Consider the following 16,708-nt stretch of genomic DNA (forward strand, 5'->3'; position numbering starts at 1 on the left):
GTGTTCAGCTAAAAAGCACTTAAAATCATTATAGTTGTTTCAGGAGATTTGTTTTGAATTGTAGTTTAAATATGCACTAACAGAAAGAGATATTTTAGATGGAGAGGGAAAGATTTCCTTACTTTAGGTGCTGGAACTGAAAATGTACAATTAGTGCAATGTAACTTCTTTTAGGGGGTTGTAGGACAGAGCCAATGTGGGAATAACTTCATAGGTTAAAGGAAAAGTTTTTTTTCTGGTGAACTTTGCGTAAGGGAAGAATATGTTTCTATATGCAGGAGTCTGAAGAGTTGTTAGCCAAACAGGAAGGTTATTTGGCTTTATTGATAGTGGCACTGTGGTGTTTTTGGGGAGGGGAGAGTGTGTAATTATTAGTTCAAAATGTGGATGTGATTGTAATCATACCATGCCATATTATATAGTATGGAAGATAATCATCTAATAATCCAGAAATTGGCCCACTAGAGTTAAATCGGTTACAACTGAATGGGATAAAGAATAAACTTGTACTTATTAAGTCAAAGATGCCAGTTCTCTGAATATTCTCTTTTATTTGAGGTATGGCAATCTTGGAGTTGGTATATATGTGTTTGGGTGGGTGCATGGAGGCTTGCCCTCCCTGCAAAAAGAAGTTTAAAGGAGTAGAAGAGAGATTTTTGAGATTCTCTCTTCTCCAGTGTTTTAGTTTTTTTTTCAGTTTGTCAACATTCGGCATTTTGAGTGCCATTTCATTAGGGAGCTGTCAAAATCTAGTTCCCACCATGTAACTCAGTGTGGTGTCATACAATAATATTTTTCCAGCAAACTTTAAGAGCACTGACAGGGATGTGTTCATGTAATGGCAGTGACATTCATGTGTTGTTTAGATTGGAAGTGAAGAGAGGAGTGCTTGTATGAGTTTTACACCTACGGCATTCCTGTGGTGAGGATTATGAGCTAGTCACGCTGTTACTGTGTTACACAGGCTGAGCCATGTTGCACATCACAAATGCACCATCACAGGTACGCTCATTGCAGGTGCTAATTCACAAAATGTCATGTATGCAATGTCATAAAAGCTGCCTAGTGAAATTAATACAATAAGTGGGAAGGGGGTTCATGCTGGCAGGACAGTCCTGAAATGTTATAAAATAATATCAAAGGTAATTGTAGACACATGACTCTGGATACTTTTTATTTACATATTTTATTAATAGCCACTTAGGAAGGTTAATCACAGTGAGACCTTTTTCATAGATAATTTTTGACTTATAATATGCTTAACTCTTCTTAAGTTCTTAAAGTAAACTTTTATATGAATTTCTTTCTTATTTTTTTTTGTTCACTTTCACACTTTTCATAGTTACAAACCGAATACTGCAATCACTAGCTCAGGTGAGGTTTGACAGGAAAAGCAGTGTGTTTGTGCGTGTGTGTGTGTGTGTGTGTGTGTGTGTGTGTGAATGAAATGTTCTGTTATCTTTATTTCTAGTTTATCTGGGAGTCTTACTGTTTGTCGCTAAGCAGTTGGTCAACCCTCAGAACCCTGAACCTGGAAGATGGCCTGTGATGGGAAAGAAGACCAAGAAGGTGAGTCCTGTGATCTTGAAGCTGGTATGTGTGTGTTTACATATACACAAAAAACATCAACATAAACACATCAAAGATTCATTACATTGAAAACACTGAGCAGCAAAACACAGTACAGCGAAAAAAAGAAACAAATGTCTTTTTCCAGTATACTACCCCATAACCCTACATTCAGCCCAAATTTGTCTGAATAGTGATGGCATTATGCAAAGGACTTTTGTAAGGTAAACTACACTTTAAGGGTTAGGAGCTGGGATAGGGTTATGGTTAGCAGGCATTACTAAGGTGGGTAGGAGGGACTTCCTGATTATACCAAATGTTGTTTATACTTCTGCTCACTGTCTAATAACAACACATCTAGATGATGAAATGCCTGATTGGAGATGGCTGTTGTTAATGCCCCCCTAATAAAACTGGCCCATTATTAGTAAAGTGAAAAAAAGAAAACACAGTATATGGAAACATTCTGTACAAGCCTTATAAGCTTCTTCAGGATTTTCACCTATGCATGTCTGTTAATTCACAATAGCCTGAATTCTTAAATATACAATATTATATAGCTGAGTTTACCGTGGTGGTAGTGCTGCGGTACCGTTGTCGCCTCACAGTAAGACGCTGTCCGGTTTGATTCTCAGCTAGAGCGTCTTCTGCGTGGAGACATGCGTGAATGGGCATACCTTCGTTGAAGGTTGTGCGTCAGGCCTGGCAAGCCTGTACGTAAAAATCAACTGCCAATCATTAGCGGACCGGAGTTCCGCTGTGGCGACCCCTAACCGGGAAAAGCCGAAAGACATAAACAAACAATATTATATAGCTGAGTTCTTCCTTTGTTAATCAAGGCATTTCATACAGGAAACAAAAGATGAAATTGTCCTTAATTTTGCATTTTGGCTTCAGTCATGCATATCTATACTTCAGTTAATTAGGTATCCATGTCCCGCTGATGGCATTGTTAATTTTTTCAGTCCTGTGTATATAGTAACATCATTACTGAAGTAATATTAAAAAAAAATAATAAAGGAAGAGATTGCTGCCAATACAGAATATAATCTGGTCTTTACAGCTGGAAGGACCCTAACAGGGATTGCTTGCTTGAGACTGAAGAAACACATCTGATTTGATTAAATTGTAATAATGTGTCTTACCAGTGACATCATAAACATTACTCTTTTGACTCACTTTCAGTTGTTCATGTGCCAGGGAAACACCTGGATGTTGAAACTGTACTGAAACAATGATGATTTGTTTATTTTATGATTATGTCTAGTATTCTTCCTCCCTGGCCACAGTATTACAGTATCAGTTCTGGACATTCATGCATTCCTCTCCCACACAGTGCATATCTGCTATTTATTGTCAAAGTGCATTTCTACCATTGCCAGCATGATACACAGTCTGTACCAGTGTGATGTTTTTACTTGTGTTTCATAAAACCGTTGACACTGTATTGACTTCACATTGCTACTATTTTCCAATTCTGTAAAGGTATTATTTAACATTTTATTAATCAAGCATTACTATTATTTTGTAATGTTTGAATGTGCCATATATAATCACATTTACCATGCATTATAAATTTGAATTGCGGTTTTATTTTATGCTTTTGAATAATTTTGCTAAGACACCCACATAAGTTTGTCATGTCCAGTTGGACTCTCTCGGTAAGTAAAATTAAATAAGTAAACAAATAAATACTTTAAATGGAACATGTACTTCAACTACTGTTCTGTCAGTCATTTTGTCTGCCTGTCTGTCCAATGGACATTAAAGCCAATGTGTTTCATCTTTTCTAATGTTTTTATCTTTTGTTTTGATCTGATGTATATTAGTAATTTGGTATGCCATCCCAAAATTTTGTCACAGCTGTCTGGTCAAACTTCAGTTTTACAGCATAATCTGCCCCTATTCATTGGTACCATTTTATATTCTGTAAAACTCAGTCGATATAAAATGGAACAGCTTAGCTTTGGTTATTGGTTGATATTACCTGTGACACATTTAATTAGCACAATGCTGGAATTAGCAATTAATAAATAAATAAAAACTAATGAAAGCTTGGATTTTCCCATGAGGTGTATAAATTCAGTTTAACAGATGTGATTGTATACATGGTGGCTGGGAGTATATTTATTCCCTCGTTTAGTCGTATGTTCCCTTGCACCATTCCAACAGTGCTAGTGGGGGGAGATCATGCAAAAAGCACACTGGTGGTCTACCTTTGGTTTGGTCCATATGGAACCTTGTCTTTTTCTGTGTTATTTCCACATCTGCTGGACTCCCTAGTCTTCATGATAGTAATAGCAAGAGTTATGGGGACTGACACACTTTTTTCAGAAGATGGGTACAGACTAGAGTTGTTCATTTAACCACATGACTCATTTCAGTGAAGGAGTCATACAAACCCACACAGAAGAAATGGGCATCTTTGAGTGGAAGAAGGCATCTTTAGAGCAGGAGAGTTGTCTTCCTGAAAAAAAGAAATGTTGGCTGAAGGGTATTGTGCCTGTCTAGATATGAACCTGTTGGGAGTTTTCCCTGCATGTGGAACTATTAGTACTTGTGCTACAAATGTCTGTGAGTCTTGGACATTGGGTCTAGCTCTGAGAGTCTGTCTGTGGTGTGTTACAGGGGAAGTAAGACTGGCATCTAAAGTTGTTTCCCATCCAAGCTGTGCTGTCAGGATTGTGTCTGTTATGTGAATAGGTAAGAGAGTTTAAATATTTAGGGATAAGAATCACTCATATTTAACTATTTCAAAAGTACACAAAGCTGAAAGTACTGTTTTAAAATTGCATTTCATTTAAATTTTCTGTTTGTTATGCTAAGAAAAGTACATTTTTTTGCCTCCTTTGTAAATCCATACTACGTCATAGAAACTGATGATTATGAGTGGGTCTGTGAAGGCAATTGAACTGAAATACAACATAATGTATATGGTATATACAGTACCTGATCTTTAATCTGGGGGATATGAAATGAGTAGGGAAGAAAGATCTGTAAATATAAGCATGTTAGAATTGCAAGGAACACAGCGATGAGGTGGTCATATTTTGTAAGCCTTTCCAGTCTAATAATAATTCAAAGGTAGTTATTAGGTATCCATTCCAGGAGAAACTTGAGGAGCCTAGCCCAATTTCTGCAAAATGCCATTTCATTAAATGACTTGCTGAAGGTGACACAGTAGGACAAGTGAAGATTGAGGATGGCCTGGTCCACAGTAAGCACCATATCACTGTCATAGCCTTACTCCTCTGGTGCAGTGTAGTTGTGTGTTTTTACCTGAAGAATGACTTTGGGTATATTGATACTGTAAGACATATGTTACAAAAAGTATTTCACTGATGTAAGTAAAAACATCAGTGATACAAATTGTATGTGTGAAAACGAAATTGACTGCAAGATGTTCTATTTCTATAAACAATATCTCAAAACATGGAATGTTGCTTATTTAAGTTGGTCACAGGAGTGGTAGTGTGAACTGTTCTAAAAAGATGTGCAACCTACAATAATTTTGCAGTTTTTCATTAGAATGATTCTAAGAAGAGATAAAACTAATGACATACATCTATTGTTTTAAAATATTAACCTTTAAGTGAGTTAGAAATTTGTATAAATAGCAAATAATAAAATATTGTAATGTTTCTTGCAAGTTAAAATTAATGGCAGCATGTGAAGTAGCTGCCTGCAGCAGCAGGAGTTAATGTTGTGTTGTGTCTTTCGGCTTTTCCCAGTTAGGGGTTGCCACAGCGGAACTCCAGTCTGCTAATGATTGGTAGTTGATTTTTACGTGCTGAGTTACCAGCCCTGACGCACAACCTTCAACGAAGGTATGCCCATTCACGCATGTTTCCATGCAGAAGATGCTCTAGCTGAGAATCGAACCGGACATCGTCTTACTGTGAGGCAACAATGCTGCCGCAGCACCACCACCGCAAGCTAGCAGCAGGGGGTTATTGTTTGTATAAGAATATTCAATCTTTATTAGCAGCAGGAGTTAATAAAGATTGAATATTCTTATACAAACAATAACCCATAAAAATAACAGAGAAGTTTGGTAACGTCACAGTATATTGATAAACAGCAAATTGGTATTTTTTCAAATAAAATAATTCCTCAGACATCTCAGTGGCAAACATTATTAAAGGGGATAATCATCATGTTTTCACACATCAGCTCAGAAGAAGAACCCCATTTCCTCAAGACTACTGCCTAATTTTGTAAAAAAGTCATTTCAGTATTATAATTTTAGTTACTTGTGTTTCAGAAAATTGTTTCATGAAATGTCATTTGTCCATTTATATGCACTACATTCACAATAATTTGTGAAAATTCCATAACAAATGTGTCATTAAATGAACAGAGTATATAATTTCCATAAGAGAGGATAAATGACAGATTCCTTGTGAAATATGTGCAGAGACTTGCAGCTCATATGGGATGTGATCTTTATTACATCTACATTCTTGACTTTTGGAGTGTAATTTGCTAGGACATAGATTTTATGGAAATACATAAACAATAAAGCTATAATTTAGTATTTAAAACTCATTGATGATGACCTTGTTAAAACATGTAGAATGTTCATGTATGCGGATGGTACGGGAGTGGGGGGTTAGAAAAGAAGATGAAGGATTATGGGGCATCTGCACTAAGTAGCAGAAGCACCCCCTCCCCCATGCAGCTAACTGCACATTGGCAGTAGAGTAGTTCTTTAGTACTGAGATAACATTGCCTTACACTGAGTAGTGGTAAACACATACTGCTTTAAGAGGATGATGAAACTGACACGAGTGTTTTGGTACAGATAACACAGCTCAAAAAATGATGGCTCACTCTGATGTTAGTACTTTAACACAGCAATACAATGTACATAAAACAAAATGACTGATGATTGTTCTTATTATGTGTTTTTCTTCAACAAGATGAAGGAGTATGCACTTTTACTTGTGCAGCAGTAGCATCCCAACAACGTAATGGACACTTAGCATGAATTAATTTACCCTGGCAGCATTTCTTTATATTTTCTTGGCCCTCAGCCACAGAAAGTGTTCTTGTGTGCATTACAGTGTCCTGAATGCTATCTTTGAAACTGTAACAGATGATTATGCCTATCTAAAAACAGTCTATGGCAGACAGTAGTTATGTTAGGCAGTTTCCAGCAACAGGGGATGTTGTGTCTGTATAACAAATAACTTGACAATGTAAACTTTATGCAGACAATAATGTATGACATGATTTATGTCAAACATAACATTACAAGAGTTGCACCACCTGTAAAAGTTTAATTTTATCAAGAAGCACATGTATAACAAGCAATGTGTATTACAAAGCAAGAGGGTATAGAAATCATCTGATTATTACCTGCATTTACAACAGACACAAAATGGGACGGTAGTTGTCTGAATTAATGCAAATGTCTCTAGATGTCTCTCCAAAATTCAAAATTATGTTTTATATTTTCTTCAAGTTTAGAATTATGGTTTATCTTTCTGAAACTGCATGCATAGTTTTTAGGGGTTTTGGACATCTAGCATTTTAAGGTGAATCAAAATGAGATTATGCTTTTACACCTGTGTGTAATTACACTCTGCCATCTGGGTGAAGCGGTTCTGCAAGGGAGTTTATGTCTATCACCTTCATTGTCCCATCAGCTATTACGAACTGTCACTGTAGTTTATCAGAGCATTCTGACAAATGAATCTTTTCAGTTTTAGCAGTACACATTAAATTCAGTGCTTGTTTTCTTTGCTGGGCTGATTTGGGTAATAAATGACAGCACTGAGCAAATATCAGATGCCATTTACCTTCATGTTAATGGTCTGCATTTGATCATGGCCTTGACCATACAACTGTGCTTCCTTGAAGCCAGTATAACTGATTCATATAATCCCAATGGAACTCCAAACTACCAAATGACACATGCTGTGTCAATTATTCGATAAAGCATGTCCATGCAACAAAATGGGAGGATATAGCAACCAAATGGAGCCACCAAAATGTAAGCCAGCAGAAAATAATCACAAAGGAACTCCAAACTACTAAATGTGTGGCAAGTACACCTGCTGTAGGCATTTCCCATAGCAGTCCTTAAATGTATTTAATGTCAGACTCTGATAGCTGTCTCTGTGATAATGGTGTTAATAGTACAGCTTTTGCTACATTTGCTGTAACCCTACCAGTTTCAGTAGTACATACACATTATAGTTCTGAATCATGTTCACAGGTATCTGAATGAACAGAGGATAAGGTGGCTAGCAGAGACTGGACAGTTTCAGCCCTGTATAAATTGATGTCCTGTTACAGGCACTTAAATTAAGTGAATGATGCTTGCTTGGGAGATGGGGTGATGATCAGCCTTCATGGATTGGGAGTGGCAGACAATAGTCCAAGACATAAATGCTTTCATGGCTGAAATTATACACTACAGCACTGTTGTAAGTATGTTATTGACATGTTAGGCCATGTCAAGGCAAGCGCATGTTCCACAGCAGCTGGGAGGCTGGCCATGGAGGGAACACCTGAGAGAAGCAGGAGGACAGGGCCAAAGGAGGCTTTGGAGTCCCTGCATAGAGTAAATGGTTCTGGCATCATCCCTGGAGGAGTGGACACTGACTCGAGAATGGAGTCTCAAGTTCTCTACGTATGATATACCAGGTTAGTATCATATCATCAGATTTCTATATAGTAACACAGCACATATAGATTGTAAACTGACGAAAGTGCATATGTTTCCTATGTATTGTTATAAGGACATCTGGTATAAAACCACATCAGGATGGCAGCAGTGGTAAGTTGGCATTGTATGGGACATGCTGCATGGACATACATGGCATGCATGCCAAAGGACATGGCTTTAGCATTTATACTCATGTTCACTCCAGTGTGCCTTTTGTTGTATTTGCACAAAGCAGACTGCCACTATGGTTTCTCATGTAAAGACTTGAGCAAAATGGCAGGCCTGTGCTGGCACCTTCATAGGGGCTAATGATGACAAGACACAGATACCCGAGTCACAGTCCAGTGATGCAGTGGCACAGTCTGTCTCCTTCCAGGGTGGGTATCCACTCACAGTACAGTCTGTAGTTAGCTGTTCTGATTTCCAGTGTCATCATCTGATCTGGTGCCCCCTCCGCAGTTTAAAAAAAAAAAAAAAAAAAGCTGCCTTTCCTAATCAACCCCCCCCCCAAAAAAAAAACAGTCCATTCTCTGATATGGCACCAATAATGAGAGCAAATCAGGTCTGATATTTTTTTTTAATAGAAAAAAAGTCTTCTTAAACTATAGCAAACTGCTTGCCACAGTTATACAAAAGAGTTTGCCGTACAGCTGTGGGGGAAATAATAAGCTCTTCTTTAATTTTAAAGTGTAGCAAACCGTTTCAATACCTACATTAATGAATGCCATTAATGTACCAAAGATGCAATTGCGCCCCCTAGCACTTTGCTCCCTTCACCCCACCTAGCTACCCTCCTGCCCTCAGTCAAAGATGAACTTGAAACTGTGTGGTGTGAGTACTCACCATCCCCACTGCTGGCACAAGTTCCAGTTAACTCAGCAACAATATAGACTTCAAGGAGGTTAGACCACATTTGCTGTACGTATATTTATTAAGCCTCTTGACATTACAGTTGCTGCTGCTGAGTAGGGATAGTCAGGTTAAGAAAATGTACTTAAAGAAATGAATAAGTAAATAAACTCATCATAAGTTTAATTACATGAAAGGAAAGTCGTATGAAAAAGATAATAAAACCAGCTCTGGTAAAATGAAAAATGTATGAGTATATATAACATTTGCTTTTAATTTTGTACCTTGGTGACATTTACCGATAATTCACTTGTGGCTTACTAAGACTGCAAGGAAAGGATAACAGCTAATTGGTTTCAGTATTCCATAAAACTGAGCATTAGCAACTTGTATTTCTGAAGATTAAAGAGGCTTCAGTTTATTTTACGTATGCTGCTGCTAGGTAAATTGCTGAATTAAGACAAATCTTTAAACGTTTGTAGGTTATGCACTTTTAAAGAAACATAAAACTACAAATGCTCTTTAAAGCAGACAGTGTGAAATAGTTTAGCTTTAGAACTTTTAATGTCGCTTTGTCAAGCAAGAAAAATACTAGAATTTACTGACGTGCATGAAATAAAATTGTTATCGCATGGAGCAAGATGTTGTTGGTCTTTCTTAGAAAAATCGGTGGTCTTGAGGTTGTTTCAAACACAATATAAACATTCACTATAAATGCATACGTTTTCCCTTTTTATGACACTATGCAGACACTGTGCTTGGATGCTTTAATTTTGTCTATGACTATGGGACAAATATTACATTATGTCCAGGGGGTCATGTAACTGAAGATGTCTGACATCAAGGAAAAATGCTATTGGTAGCGAATGATGAGCTGTACAGTGGGAAAAAATTTTGAAAAAAAAATCTTGTTGCATAAGTATGCAAAAAAAGCGTACTGTTTAATGTGAACATTATTGTATATTGTTTAAATGATATGGAACATGGTCAAATGGAGTAGAAATCATTGTATGTCTAACCAAACTGTCAGTTTTAGAATGTTTCATTCCTTGAATCTAACTGTGTTCTGACTGAGAGTGCTACTGAAACAACTCAAGATATAAATTGAGATTAATTGCTGATTGTATAAAGGTGGTGGCTTGGAGAGGAAATTTTATCTGAAGAAGGTGTGTGATGAAAAAGTAAATTTGAGCTTGTCAGCGTTTATCTTGGATGTCTGTTCATGTATTTATTAAAGTCTGTTGAGTGCTACTACCGGTTTGGAACCTTTGCGCTTTTTTCCTGTTAATAGTTTTAGAATGTTGTTATGGTTGCCCGTTACTCCACTTACTTGATATTGGTGTTTTTTCAAAGCTAGTAACTCTTTTCTTTATGTTGCAAGTATTTCTGTGGTGTTGCTACACAGAAAAGGTAATGAAGTCTTGTGATAATAGACTGGAAATAGTGTGGACATACTGCATCGGGAAGAGATATACTTGAAGAGTTGTAGTAAAACACATGCCAATAAACCGTTGCAATGACTACCAGCTAGAACAAATGGAGAATTACAAGACTGCGTTTCTGAGTGTTAAGAGAAAAGCAGTGCAGCTCAAACTGTACCAGCAACTTATCATGTTTTACACTTACGAAGGAAGGCATTGTGTCCCACAGAATAAGGGGGTTCATGACATTTCATCAGTGTGAAATGTCAAATTAACAAACAACTGAACAAACATAAATCATCAAAATAGGAGAAAGAGCGAAACAGAAAAAACATCTTTTATTTGCAGGGGGTGGCAACCCCCCCCTCCCCCGCACCCTGCTTACTCCCATGCTAATTGTATATAGTAACTCCAAAATCACACTGCAGTGATGAATGAACCACTTCCCCAATCCCGGTTGTTCTGTGATCTCAGACTGTTGTTTTCCATTCTTTTTCATGTATTTCTGCATTCAGCCATTTAGGGTTCAACTCGTGTTGTTGGCTATTTTGACATTTCAGAGAAATGTCATGCATCCTGAATAAGGTTAACTACATGTACAGTAAAAAGAGTTTTAAAAAAGACTACAAACTAATCAGTAATGAAGTAAAATGAAATTATATGAATATAACAGCTACATATGTAATACGTTTTTAGATAACCCATCTGCATTACTGTTGACACTACCTCATCAATGTTGGATAGTCAGGTTATAGGACAAGAAGGCCAAACTCCATCTAAAATGCTTCTCATTCTTTCCACTTGCTCTATGTAGCCATTTTAAAGGGTTATAGCCTATAACCAAATGGACTTTCTAGCACACAAACAGGGCTGTAGTTTATGCAATGTACAGACTATACCCAGACACTCTTTTTCTATGGCTGCATAAGTTTTTGCCCTGGATTAAAGTCTGCGGTTTAAGTGCACAATAGGATTCTGTTCTCTCTCAGAGGAAACTTAGGTAAGTGCACCCCTTACTTCGTACCGAGAAGCATCTACCTGTACAATGAATTATTGACTATAATCAGCACTGACTAATACATGAGGTTTCACTAAGAGTCTTCTTGAGCTTTTAAAATGTCTGCTCACAGGCTGACATCCACACAACCTTATCTGGTCTATTTTTCTTGGTAAGGTCTATAATGAGGGTACCTATTATTCTTGATTTCCTTCTTATATCACTTTAATTTGTTCTTATTCCAAACTGTAGTTAGGAACAATATAAAGAAACCTTGAAGCATTGCACAATAATGCTTGAGTATTTATATTTCTCAGATTTCTAATCCCTCTTTCACCAGAATCCTAACATTTTTTACAGTGTGCTAAAATCCGTTTGAAAATGTTTTCCACAATATTGTGTCTCTTGTGTTTCTTTTCATCTATTTATCTAGTGAGACAATTTATTCCCTTCTTAATAGACATGGATCAAAATAAGCTCTAGTTCTTTTTATAAGGTATTGTTTCTGTAGACTTTCCAAAATATTTAGTTGGGGTCTACAGAAAGAAGTTGCATGAAATAAGTGTAGGTCTTATATGGATATTTGGGAGAAATCTAACTAGAATAAACACACATATTAATCAACCTGTTCCATTGTTGCAAGAGCAGGACATTGGTAAATACCACTGATAATCTGAATGGACTCAGGGATGGAAGGCAGGGTTGCCTTTTTCTGATGTATGTGGGTTCCTGTATGCCACTGATCACTTGGTAGAACACTGCCAGTTTCTCTGTATGGTTCGTCAATAGTATGGAGGTGACATTTGCATTATGAGGCACAAATTAAAGCATACCCACTTCTATAATTCCAGTGCATACCAGCAAATTAAGGAAGAAAAGGGTATGCAAGGACCCGGCATACCTCCCCACCTCAGAATGTTCAAGGACAACTGGGGGGGTAGGCTGTTTAGTTTATTTGGTGTTGGAAAGATGGAAGTAATGAGTCATATTGTTTAGCAGAAAACCTGTGACATCATGTAAAAATGTTTAAAAAAGTCATAATCACCCCCAGCAAAAAATGTAGGTCTAAGTAGAAATACTTCTCCTAACTGAATCCTGTTATAATAAATCAAATCAGCTGAAATATAAATTTGTTTACCATCTGGATAGTTAACCAAAGTCACAGGCAGATGTAATTTGGGTGTTTTCTTATTCTTCTAATTCTCCATCCTAACGCAGGGTCTTCAAAAATAATGTTTTTCTAAGTAAATAGAAGGAAAACAATTCTCTTTCCTATTTTACCATCAGAACTTCATTGCTAGGTCTGTTGTTACATTGCCTGCATCACCTTTCTTATCATCTTTGATCAAACCAATCCATTTTCTCTTTCGAACCACATCTTTCCTCACTATTGCATAAATATTCTACTGTTACATCTGCCTTAACTCAGGCAACTTGCAGTATCTATAAACGTTTGTTCATTGTGCTGACTGTCTAGATGTTCCCTAAGTTATAGCACTTCTATTTTCACTATCAGATGTTTATTCTACTGATTTAATTCATTCTGTTGTATATATTGTATTGTATGAGTACAGCCTCATATGTATGTAACCTCATTAAATCAGTGTTTTTGTTTTATATGTACTCATGTCTGTTCAAATTGTTTATTGTATGCTAGTACAGTAAATATTCAACTAATTATATGTATTCTGTCTTGCTCAGAGAAATTTAATCAGGCATTACTGTTCTGTTCCCACAGCCTCATATTACTGACCTCCTCATATTATATTCCATAACCGCACCCATCTCTCCAAATGCAACCCCACAACACTACGCATTACTTTCATCTGTTGCCTCCTACATAAATAAGAGGAGGCTGGGTTTCAAGTGTGTAACTGTATGACACTGTTTCTCAGGGCTGCTTAAACAACAATGTACTTAGCTGAGTACAATGAGTATGCCTGGATACACCCTTGCTTATACACTATAAGCCAAGACTGAAGCTTCACTCCCATGGATTTTGCTTAAATTGCACTATGTCTGGTGCCAGCTGGACCTTCCTGATCTACAGATACAAATAAATAAAAGTACACGTTGGCATGGCTGTGACACTGCCTCTGGAACTGTCCAGTGATTATCAGTACTTAGCAGGCATGCGACTGGGTCACATCGACTCATGAAACAAGTCATAATACTTAACAGCCACACATATTTTATTTACTTATTTATTTTATTTTTGTTAACTTGGATGATGGAGTGATCCCAGAAAGACCCATTTCAGTCCATGCCCATGCCCAAGGCCCTATCAGGAAAACATACATCTGTATGTATGTACAGTTAGCAAATATATATACATATATATATATATATATATATATATATATATATATATATATATATATATATATTTATTTATTTTTCAGTGGAGGCCCAGGGAGAAAAACTCCAAATATTGCAAGTTACGTATTACATGTTACAAAAGAATAACAAAGATTTGTACAGAACAATTAAAACATTTACGGAAATATAACACATTATGTAATAAGCTTTTAGTGATTTAACATTTAAACAGAAAGTTACTAGCCCTTTGGAGGTTAGGTAAAGTGAAAATTTGCAGAAAAAGACATTTTTTTGTAAGTAAACATTAAACAAGTAGCTACTAGCCCTTTGCAGGTTAGGTGGACCATTTTGCATGGAGAGAGTACAAAAAAATTGGATTATGGAAATATAGTACATTAGATAGCAGAGAGAAAAACAGTCCCTGGTAGGACGAGACTGTTTTAGGTTGAGATAAAGCAATAGAATTGGTAAATGGTAATGATTTCAGTGCAGGGTAAAAAGAGATTGGGTGGAGAGGGGTTTATGTTGTAGCGTGACATGGGCATTCCCATTTGGCTGATAGATGAGAGAATATCTGAGATTTGAAATTGGTATGGTTTGGAAGGTTGCAAAGGTGGGGGTGGGAGTGTTACACTGCTTGGCTAAATAGAAGGACAGTAGTAGGTGGCCAGGAGGTCATGCTGGTTTGTGGACCTGAAGGAGATTTTGATGTGTGGATCTGAGTTGGTGGTTGGGTATATAGGGTTTTAAGGATGTAGTGAGAGATGGGTAGTTTGTGGGTTTAAAGATGAGCTTGTGGGAAATGGTGAGTTGTAGGTAACTGAGGTAGTTGGGGAGTTCAAGCCAATTGAGGGTGAGGAGGGAGTGGCAGTGGTGGGATGAGTTTTTTTAATTCATTGCAAATTTACAGATTTTGTGGTAGCAGGATTCAAGTTTGGATCATAAGCCGAGGTGGAAATTTGTGAACAGAGCACCATACATCAGGGAGGGGAGCAGGAAGGTGGGTGCCAGGGTTTGATGGGTAGAGGGGCTGAGGAAGTGGTAGTGTCTGTAGAGGAGACCTATCTTTTGGTGGGTTTTTATGATTGCGGAGTGGATGTGGGTATCAAATTTTAATTCATCACCAATGATGATGCAGAGAAGCTTGGTGGTGGGAACGATTTCAAGGAGGGTGTTGTTCTGGCTCTGTACAGGGAATAAGGTTTTGTCAATAACAGAGTTTTTGGTAGGGGAAAAGATCATAAGTTTGGTTTTATTTGCATTTAGAGCTACGTGGTTGGACTGCATCCAGGTTTCAGTTGTGGAGAAGGCTAATTCAGTTTTTGCAAAGAGCTCAGAAGGTGAAAAGGCTGAGCAGATGATAGTCAAGTCATCTGCATATTGGATGACAGATGACTCTGGGATGAAGTGGTGAAAGTTGTTAATAAACAGGTTAAAGAGTACAGGGCCAAGAACGGAACCTTGAGGGACACCTATGGGTGTAGGGAGAAATGGGGTCATTGACATTTTCCATTGGACAGCTTGTTGGCAGTTGGACAGGTAGCTGGAAAACCAGGCTATGGTGGAGGGAGAGAGATGTAGGACAGAAAGTTGGGATATGAGTAGGGTGTGGGAGATGGTGTCAAAGGCTTTTGACAACTCTATAAATAGCATAGATACAAATTTGCCTGAGTCTCATTCAATGTTGCTGGTTTCCAGAAAGGAAAGAAGGGCAGTCATGGTGGAGTGGCCAGAGTGGAAGCCATGTTGGTTAAGGGAGAGGAGATTGTTTTGGTTTAGGTAAGTCATTAGTTGTACTTCGATGATTTTCTCTAGAATTTTAGAAAGAGGGGAAAGGATGGCAATAGGCCTGAAGTTGGTGGTGTCAGTATTCTTGTGTAGGGTGTTAATGTAGGCATGGCGCCAGATGGAAGAGATGTATGATTCTTGTATAGATCTACTTATAAGAATAGAGCTGGGATAGGTGATGCTGTCTGCAGATAGTTTGAGGAAGGTAGGTGGAAGACTGTCAGGTGCATTGCATCAGGGTTTGAGTTTGAGAAGGAATCTTTTTATAATGCTTGTGGGAATGGGAGTAAGGCAGAAGGGTGTGGAGGGGGTAGGTGATTGGGGTGGAGGTTGTGATGGGAGGGGCTGGGGTTGGAGTAGGGGGGTGGGAAGGAGGTGGATAGTTTGGCTATGCAGTCTATGAAGAATGAGTTGAACTGGGAGGCTGTATCAAGGTCTGAAAAGGCAGGATTAGGACGGGGGTTTTCTTTATTAACAGGATACAGAACTGATGAGATGGAGTCCCAGAATTTTTTGGGGTTTGTTGAGTGCAAGGACTGGAATTTGGAGTAGTGAGCTTTGTGATCTTTAGTTATTAGCTTTTTGGGGGAGTTTTAGAGCTGCTTAAATTCTAAGAGGGAATTTGGGTTTTTATGTTTTTGATGCTGTTTCCATTTTTTGTCCCTTTTTTGCATGGCTAGTTTAGTTTCTTTTGATAACCATGGGCAGGGATTGGTTGGATGCGTTTGTTTCTAAGGGGGGCTTGCTGGTTGAGAAGAGTCAGAAATTAGTGGTTAAAGTAGGATACTGCATAATCTAGTGGGAGGGTTTTTACAGGGGACCCAGTCAATGCACTTTAAGCATTCTGAGAAAGTTTGGGGATTAAAAAAGGAGAAGCTGCAGGTTTGAATGTAATGGTGTTTTTTTTATAAAGGATGGGAGCCGGTCAGCGAAGGCAGGTAAGTGATTGTTGAGAGGATCTGGTATTATTCCAGTTTTGGTGATTAGATTTGGATGAGTTGTTAGGAACCAGTCAATGATGGTTCCAGAGGTACCATCTTTATTTGGTCTGGTTGGTGAATGAATTAATTGGGAGAAATTGTATAGGTT

General features: G+C 37.8%; 1 protein-coding gene across 1 annotated transcript in view; it reads right to left on the reverse strand.

The window, feature by feature from the left end:
- Positions 1 to 16,708, reverse strand: part of LOC122806987 (semaphorin-3G-like) — a 634,544-nt gene that overhangs the window by 311,570 nt on the left and 306,266 nt on the right. The gene's annotated exons all lie outside the window — the stretch shown is intronic.

Source organism: Protopterus annectens, chromosome 7.part0 (assembly GCF_019279795.1).
Source record: "Protopterus annectens isolate FY-2018-M chromosome 7.part0, PAN1.0, whole genome shotgun sequence".
Lineage (NCBI taxonomy): Eukaryota > Metazoa > Chordata > Ceratodontiformes > Protopteridae > Protopterus > Protopterus annectens.